The following is an 8867-nucleotide window of genomic DNA, read 5'->3' as shown; positions in this document are numbered from 1 at the left end:
TTCACTCCAATGGCCTGGTGTTCATGGTGCTGGAAGGTACCCTGCACACTATCAAAGGAGAAATGTAAACACCAACCCAGCTACAAAACCTTTGCTCTCCAGCGGTGCTGCCTGCAAGATACACTGGTGAAATTCTTGTGGCACAATGCTCGTGGGCGTAACCAACCGGTATCTGATTTAAGACCCACTTATGAGATGGAGCCCATCCCTAATGCTGCTGAGGTGGCCAAGAACCTGAGACTATAGCCCAGCGACCTAGGGGAAAACCAAAGGAACGTAGCAGTAAAATGGACATTGTGTATACTCAGATCCATGCCTTCCCAGCCGTCATCAGACAAGCTACCTCTTGCAGCAGATGGGAACAAATACAGAGCCCCACAACCAGATGATAACATATACAGAGAACACTCGCCCTCTTGGGGCTCCTGGAACCGCAGAAATGGAAGTAGAAAGTGTAAAAGCAGAGGCCATGGAGGACACCAGGGAACCCAGGCCTTCCAGATACAACAGGGCTGATGCACATATGAACTCACAGACTGAGGCAGTGTGCACAGGGCCCGCACACCTCGCATCTGCACCAGATGGGGGCCAAGAGCCAAAAGGAGAAGTGGACACACACCCCATCCCTAACCCAGAAGCCATCTGCAATTGGTAACCGCTTAAAAATGAAAACTCAGTTTTCTCTAAGGGAGTCTCTCGGAGACGACAAACCACTTGTAAACGTATGTCCCATGCCGGCAGCAGTGGCCAACACAAAACAGACTCAACAGTATCACTGAATGGCTTTTTTTTTTTTTTTTAATGCTATAGGCCTGTGGTGGTTTGAAAGAAAAATGGCCCCCAAAGGGAGTGGCACTATTAGAAGGTGTGGTCTTGCTGGAATAGGTGTGGTCTTGTTGGAGGAAGTGTCTCACTGTGGGGGTGGGCCTTGAGGTCTCCTATGCTCAAGCCACACCCAGTGACGGTTAACTTCCTGTTGTCTGCAGATGAAGGATGTGGGCCTCTCAGCTCCTTCTCCAGCACCATGTCTGTCTGCATGTCTCCAGGTCTCACCATGATGATAATGGACTGAACCCCTGAACTGTAAGTGAGCCACCCAATTAAATGTTTTTCCTTTATGAGTTGTGGTCATGGTGTCTCTTCACAGCAATAGATCCCTTAACTGAGACAAGGCCCTTTGCTTATGTATTATGTGTCCCAGTTTTGCGTTTTATGGGATTTCTGTGTGCGGGAACATGTGTGTCTGCATCTATGAGTTTCGTGTGCTTCTTTACCTTTTGGGTTGTTTTGTCATATTCTGATTTGCTTGCTCTTATTTTATTTTACTATTATTCCTTAGATGCTTGTTTTCTAAGGAGAGACAGAAAGGGAAGGATCTGAATAAGGGGGAGTGGGGAGAACCATAATCAGAATATATATTATGAAAGAAGTCTATTTTCAACAAAATAAAAGAAAACAAAACAGCACTTTAGGAATCCATAACTAGATCCCCAATCAAAAACCCATCCACACTGCTTCAAACTGTCTTGCAATGATTTATCTGGAAGATAATAATCCCAAGAGAATTTAAAGAATTAATTTAAACATTTGAAAGTTGCCTTTTTGCTGGTGAAAAAGCTGTAGTTCTTTCCTAAACAGAAGATCAACCAAGCTAAATGCCGTCTGCCATGCCGGTGTGTTTGATGGCAGAGGGTCTGGAGAGCAGTGTGCCTTTGCGGCTCTTAGGCCAGGCCTGCTTTTTAATATCACTCCGTATACGACCCAGTCCCACCTCAGGAAGATCTGTCTGAATCCCCCTCTTGCTTTCTTTTGTAGTACCAGAGTGAGCCTTCCCCACCCTGCACAAACTTTCTACCACCCAGCTAGGTCCCAGATCTCTCTTCATTTTGAGACAGGCACTGTCCAAGTTGCTAAGACCTGACCCAACTCTTCTCTGTAGCTCTTGAGCTTCCCATGTTGCTGTCATCACCTTCCAGATAGTTGGGATCTCAGGTCCACTCTGTCATGAGTATTGACATCTTGTGTGTTGAGTGCCTTAGAGATTTTCCAGTGTTATATTGTTTCTGAAAATGTACCAGAAATAGGACATCGATTTCACCCAAGAGTTCTGTTTACTAAACAAGGGTTTATGGAGTGTTTTCTATGAAGCTGGAATCAAGGTGCTGGGAAAATGAACACGGAGTGATTCCTGACTTTGACAAGCCATGCCCTGGTGGCACAAACACATCACAACGTCGTATGTTGCGACCTCTTAGAGAAACTGGAAGTGGCTGGAATACTGTGGGAGTCAGCTGTGTTCCAGATCATCTGAACAGTGAAGTCTGAGCTGGCCAGGGTGGTGCATAACTGTTATCCCAGACTTGGGAGCAGGAGGCAAAACGGGGAGCTGGAGCTCTAAGAAAGTCTTGGCAACACAGCAAGTTCAAGGACAGCCAGAGCCACATTACAAAGACCTACAAATAATAAAAGGGAAAATCTGAAGCTCAGGTATGGATTGGTCTTGTTTATTTGTTTGGTGACAGTAGGTGAGGTAAGATCTCATGTCCACCACATTGGTCTCCAATCCAGATCCTCCCAGCTCCACCTCCATTCCTAGCTCCTGACTGGATATCATGGGGTTTCCACACACACAGATTAGGGCCTCACATGCTAGGCAGGCACTTACCATTGGGTCTCATCCCCAGCTACATCATACATTTTACTCTTGTAGGGACTGTGTTATTTGGAGTAGTCTGAGATATCCGAACTATAGTAAAGCCAGCTCAGCAAGAATTGAAATTTCTCTTCGTCTGGCAGGCAATGTTCTCCAGGCCAAACTGCTTTGTCATGTTCTGAGGTTGATATAAAGAAGCTGTGCTTTGGAACCTGTGTTTTCTCTGCTGGTTGAGTAGACGTGTCCTGTTCTACATAACCCTTGGAGATCTGTCATAGAGAAAGCAAATGGCCAATTAAAATATTAAAAACACAGACTTTTATGGACTTAAAGAGGCAGGCACCCAGGCTAGTGTGACGGTGAATGTCTGTAGTCCCAGTACTTAGGAAGCTGAGGCAGGAGGGGCAAAAGTACAAGTGGAACCCTGTTCTGAAAAGCCAAGGAAGGATGACTTCCCTCAGCTGTGTAAGATTTGGCTCAGACCAAACATTTGCAAAGCTGCCCCCTTTCCCCTTATCGAAGTATGCCCTTGACAACATTGTTCTCAGCGCTGGGATGATGCATTAAAAGGACCGGTTGGTGCTGATGGGAATAGACGAGGAAAATCCAGAGGCCACAGTGGGTGTGTACAGACAGGTGTAGGGTAAAACCTCCTCTGACTGTCATTCCACCAGGTCAGGGCTTACACCTGTCAGCAAGCAAGATAACAATGTCAGTGTTTTTCATCCCAGTCTTCCTATGACAGGGGTTTTCCTGGCTTCCCACGTATGACATTTAAGGACCGAAGGGCACAGGAGTGTGCACCATAATGTCATGACATTACCTTACTCTTCCCTATGGTTAGACTATCAACGTACTTGGGTGATGGGGAAAATACTTCTTTGTATGTTTATCTTATTGATTGTTGAATAAAATACTGTTTGGCCAACGGCAAGCAAGGACTAAGAGTCAAAGAGGATTCTGGGAAATGTAGTAGAGAAGTGCTGATCCAGGCAGGAAGTGACATAGCAAGGAGACTCATATTTAAAGAAGGAGAAACAGGAAGGGCCCTCTCTTCCCCTCTGCTCCTGCTCCAGCGGCACAATGTGATCCACCGGCCAGGAGGACGCCAATAAGGCGTCCGATAAGATAAGTCTTATAAAATATATAGGTTTATGATAATTAAGACTGAGCTAACAGATGAGAATCCTAGTCATTGGTGAAGCAGCTTTGAACCTAATACAAGTTTCTGTGTATTCATTTGGGCCTAACTCGGGCAGGCGGCTGTGGCAGTGGGGCTCTGCGGCTTTTGGCAGAAAGATTTATCGTAACACTTGGGGACTGGCCAACGGTCTCTAAGAGGAAAACAGCATTGGGGCATTGAGTCTGTCAAGGGACTGAACAAATCCTCCCAGGGAAGCAGATCACATGAGCTGACTCCCAGAATTCATCTGTTCTGTGTCCAGAGGTGAGAGTCAGGGGAAGGGTATGTTCCTGGATTTTATAGCTGTCAGTTCACAATGATACCCATGTTGTGATGCATATTTCTTTACGATATAGTGTCCATGTGAGCCTCTTTTTTTAAATTATTATTTAAATATTTTTAAACATAAATTTCTAAATTGATTCCTTGGGGATTTCACACCATATCCTCTAGTCCCACAAGTCTGCCAGTCTCTCCATATCTGCCCTTCACCCTTCCCTGAAAAGGAAAACTAAAAAAGAAATAATAGAAAATAAGATAGAGACTTCTAAAAGATAAAAATAACTTAAAAATAATAAAATAAAAATACATAAAAATACAAATAAGAATATCAATTTCAATTAAAAACAGACAAGTCAACAACAAAAAATCAAAACTCTTTGCCCGTCCATCTTTGTCTCTCCGTCTCTCCTTCTTTCGTCTCAGGGGCACTGGCAATTGTTGAACACCATGCAGCTTCCTTACAAAACTTCATTGTGCAATGTGTTGTTGGTCAGGTCCAGGCCTCTGGCCTGCAGCACACCATTAACACTGGGCCCCCACAGGAACTCCCGGACATCCCGCTGTGGTCCAGAGTCATGTTGGCCAGGCAGCCATGGTTCTGCAGGCCCAGTCCCTTCATGCACTCCAGCAGGTCATAGATGGGGTAGACGTTGATACAATATATTTTTAGCCCATTCTTTCCCCTCCCCTGACTCCTCCCAGACCCTCCTGTGGTGGGACCTTGCTTGTATAAATAAAGCCTGTCTGAGGGTCAGAGAATCGAGCTTGATACTAGCTAACCACAGATGTCTGGAGGTCTGTACAGACAGGCAGGAAGCGAGGTAGCTGGGCAGAAACAGGATATAAGCAGGGAGAAACAGGAACTCACTCTCTTGTCTGCTGAGACGCTAAGGAGGTGAGGTGTGCTGTGGCTCGCTCCTCTTCTCTGATCTCTCAGCGTTTCCCTCCATGTGTGACTCTGGCTTTCTATTATCTAGACCAATTAAGAACTACGTTTACATTTGGCACCCAGTGTGGCCAGAACTTTAACAACAGGACAGGGACAAATCATCCCATGAGGGGCCCAGTCCAGCCCTGAGAAAGCCACCAGCTGCTGTGAGCTCAGTCAGTCAAGTGGGCTGTGCCTGACTCCCTGCTACTCCCCTGCATCCAGCGCTGGCGGCTTGCCCAATCCCTAAAACCTTTTTCCTTGAATTTGGTGTTTTTTTTTTTTTTTTTTTCACTCAGCTTCTATTTAGACTAAGGAACACACTCCTAGACCTCAAGACTTCTCAGAGCCAGCACATCCAATCCAGCTCATGGCTTCCTTGTATCTGCCCAGTCCCGGCTTTTTGTTATCTAGACCAACTAACAACTCCATTTATACCCTCCCACTGTGTCCATGTCGGTTTTGATACGCTCTTCCAGAGATCCCCTAAAGATACCAGGGCTGATGCTCAGTGTGGCGACCCCAAAGTAGACAAGACCACATACCGAGTCTGCAGACCGTTCCCACCAAGGTTGAGAGCCACTACCAGAATTGCAAGCTTGAAGATGTAGATGTGTGGCTCAGAAGAGCAAGCAATGTGCCCAGTCTGTGAGGAGGGAAGGCATCACATGCCCTTCCAGGCTGCCACCGCCTCCAGCAGAAACTGAGGAGCAAGCAATCATAAAATCAATGTTTCTGCAATGTAGAAAGACGAGAGGGCACACACGTCACTAGTGTGGATAGAGTTACAACTCAAAGCCAGAAGGATGAGGTCCACATGTGTATCCGTCATTCAGTTCTCCAGTAGTCCTGCATGGAGGGCATCAATTGATTAGACTTTTCTAGAGAACCCTGAACTGGATGGAACATTCTAGAAGCAAGCAAACCCATTTATGTCACACCCTACTGATGCGGGAGGTCCTTCTGTGTATGTTTATCTTATTAGTTGTTAAATAGAGAATTGTTGGCCAATAGGGGAGTAAGATAGGTGGGGCTAGGAGTTGAGAATTCTGGGAAATGTAGTAAAGAGAAGTCTGGTGATCCAGGCAGGAAGTGACATAGCAGGCAGACTCAGAATATAAGCAGGGACAAGCAGGAAATCGCTCTCTTCCTCCTCCTCTCTTCTCTGTGGAGATGCCATGTGATCCAGGCAAGATAGGATGCTGCCACCAGCATCCTCAAAAAGTTCTTATAAAATATATAATTATGGTTGACAATTAAGACTGAGCTAGCACATAAGAAATCCTAGTCTTTGGCAGCAGCATTGTACCTAATATAAGTCTCTGTATGTTATTTTGGGAGCCCATGTGGCGGTGGGGCTTGGGCAGCTTGGTGGAAAGATTTATAGTTACACTCTACTGGTAAGACCTCCATTCCGTTGTTTTTCTTAACAGGTTAGGCAGGCAGTGTGAGCTCTGTGAGCTTTACAGGCTCCTTACACTGGCTGAGTCTTGTGGCTCTTGTTTCCATCCTGTTTTAGCGGTGTTTAGTAAACAGACCATCCTCCAGCTGCCTCAGTGTTGGGTGCCACCAGACACGGAAGCAAGAGAAGGCACTTGCTCTTGGGCTCATGGTCTGTGGCCCTTGGACCTCTTGACAAAAGCTCTGATGGCTTTTGTTTCACACAGAATGATCCGGTGTGACACAGATCAGCTAAATCTTTCCCTGAACACACTGCTGGCAGGAACACATGTGGCTCATTGGAATCTGGGTTCAGGACCACAGCCCCAAAATAAAAAGCTGTGAAGGCAAATGCGCACAGCAATTTCTGACTGTTTCTCTTTGAAATTTGACGTTGAAATAAAAATGCATTTTCCCAGCCCTTAATAGCTGGCATCTTTTCATGCATAGCATGCAATATAATTGAAATTCATTGAGTTCTGAATGTTCCAGAGGAAAACCTGATCTCATCTTGCAGAGCAGGAAAAACTGATCCTCATCTTGCAGAGCAGGAAAATCTGACCCTCATCTTGCAGAGCAGTGCTGCTCATTATCTCTATTTTTTTATTTCAATAGGAAGAAAGATGAGGGAAGTGTAATTAATTTGACACAGATAATTCTGGGTTGAGCATTCCAATCTCAACGCCATTGTAAGGTCTTCGCATTATTAAACGTTTTGTCCTCATTTGTACTGCTCGCTCTTGCTGTCCTTTCTGATACAAAGCCATTGCATGTTGGCCCTTTTTATACATCTGTGTCATCAGCGGCTCAACTACCATGGGCCTCTTGGTTAAACCAAGATGCTTGATTTTTCTATTGACTCCTGAGCCTTGCCAGTTCCTTAGATCCTATGTCCTATCTTTATCTGCAAACTCCCCAGAAATGCTTATGTCATCATGGGAGCTGCTCCCAATTCTTAACAATGACTCCTGTCTCTTCTCTCTCTCTCTCTCTCTCTCTCTCTCTCTCTCTCTCTCTCTCTCTCTTTTGGAAGGGGGAGGGTGAGACAGTATCTTGCTGTGCAATCCTGGATAGCTTGCATCTCACTTAGGTCAGGATAGCCAGGGGTTTGTGATAATCCTCCTGCCTCAACCTCCAAAATGTGGTCCGTGTTACAGGCATGGATCACTGTAAATTCTTTTTCAGGAGCAGATGAGCCGCCTTCAGGACCTCTCTTCAGCAGACCCCTTACCCCAAGAGACATTCCATCTCCACAGGGTTGGGGCTCTACTCTCTGACAGGACTTTGCTTAATGATCCCTTTGGAGTGGGAAGGCATCTCTTAACTAGACACACAAAACCCCACATTTGAAAGCCATGACAAGGTCGAGGCCTGGACCTGGGACATAATGTGTCAACCATGTTGTTCAGAAAATATTTACTAAGTACTGTGTGGCTCTGGCAAGAGGAGGGGCTTGCAACAGAGGTCCCCGTCTGTTCAACATTTGCTTCTCAAGACACAAGGGACAAGGTGCTGTGTCCTCCAGTTCAAATCCGCACTCCTGTGCTCTGCTGTGTGTCTGAGCAAGGAATCTGCAGATGGGATTTGTCTCTTTACCAATGTGCTTTCTGCTTGGTTTTGTTGGGGATGGGGTAAGAGGGACCTTCCTTTGAGTTTGTCTGTCAGGATGACCTAAGCAATAAGTTCACAAAGGGTCAAACCCCTTCATGTTCTTTTTTAAAAACATTTTTAAGAGATTTACTTATTTATTTTATGTATATGAGTGCTCTATCTGCATATACAACCTTATGCCAGAAGAGGGCATCAGATCTCACTACAGATGGTTGTGGGCCACAATGTGGTTGCTGGGAATTGAACTCAGGACCTCTGGAAGAGCAGGCAGAGCCATCTTTCCAGTCCCCTCCCCCCATGTTCTTTAAGCCTCCAAGATAGCAGAGTGGTAGTGTTTCCATCAGAGGACCAATTCTGTCTTCCCAGAGCCCTTTGCTAGCATCTCCATCTGGACCCTGTAGAGCCCCCGTGGTGGCAGCTGCTTCCTGGGTTATTCCTGATGGCTTCTCATCCAGCCTATTACCCCTGAGGTCACAAATCTTAATGTTAAATCCCCTGTTGGAATCTCTCGTCTGTTGTTTCTACTTCCCTAACCATTCTCAATGGCAGCACCGTCCACTGTTGATGCCAGGCTCTGGAGGAGAGCCCCCCACCCCCACAAGGCTTTGTAAGGACTCTGGAACATTCCTCGCTAACCATTTCTCAATTGGAGTAGAGGGGTTGCCACCTGGCCCCCAGGAGGTATGGCGGCAATCTGTGCTACAAATGCCTGCCTCCCTATCTTCCTGCGTCCGTGGATTATTTTGTTATATTAGTGTACTTTGGATCTC

Source organism: Cricetulus griseus, chromosome 3 (genome assembly GCF_003668045.3).
Source record: "Cricetulus griseus strain 17A/GY chromosome 3, alternate assembly CriGri-PICRH-1.0, whole genome shotgun sequence".
Classification (NCBI taxonomy): Eukaryota; Metazoa; Chordata; class Mammalia; order Rodentia; family Cricetidae; genus Cricetulus; species Cricetulus griseus.
The sequence above is the reverse complement of the archived record's forward strand: the minus strand, read 5'-3'. Positions refer to the sequence as shown.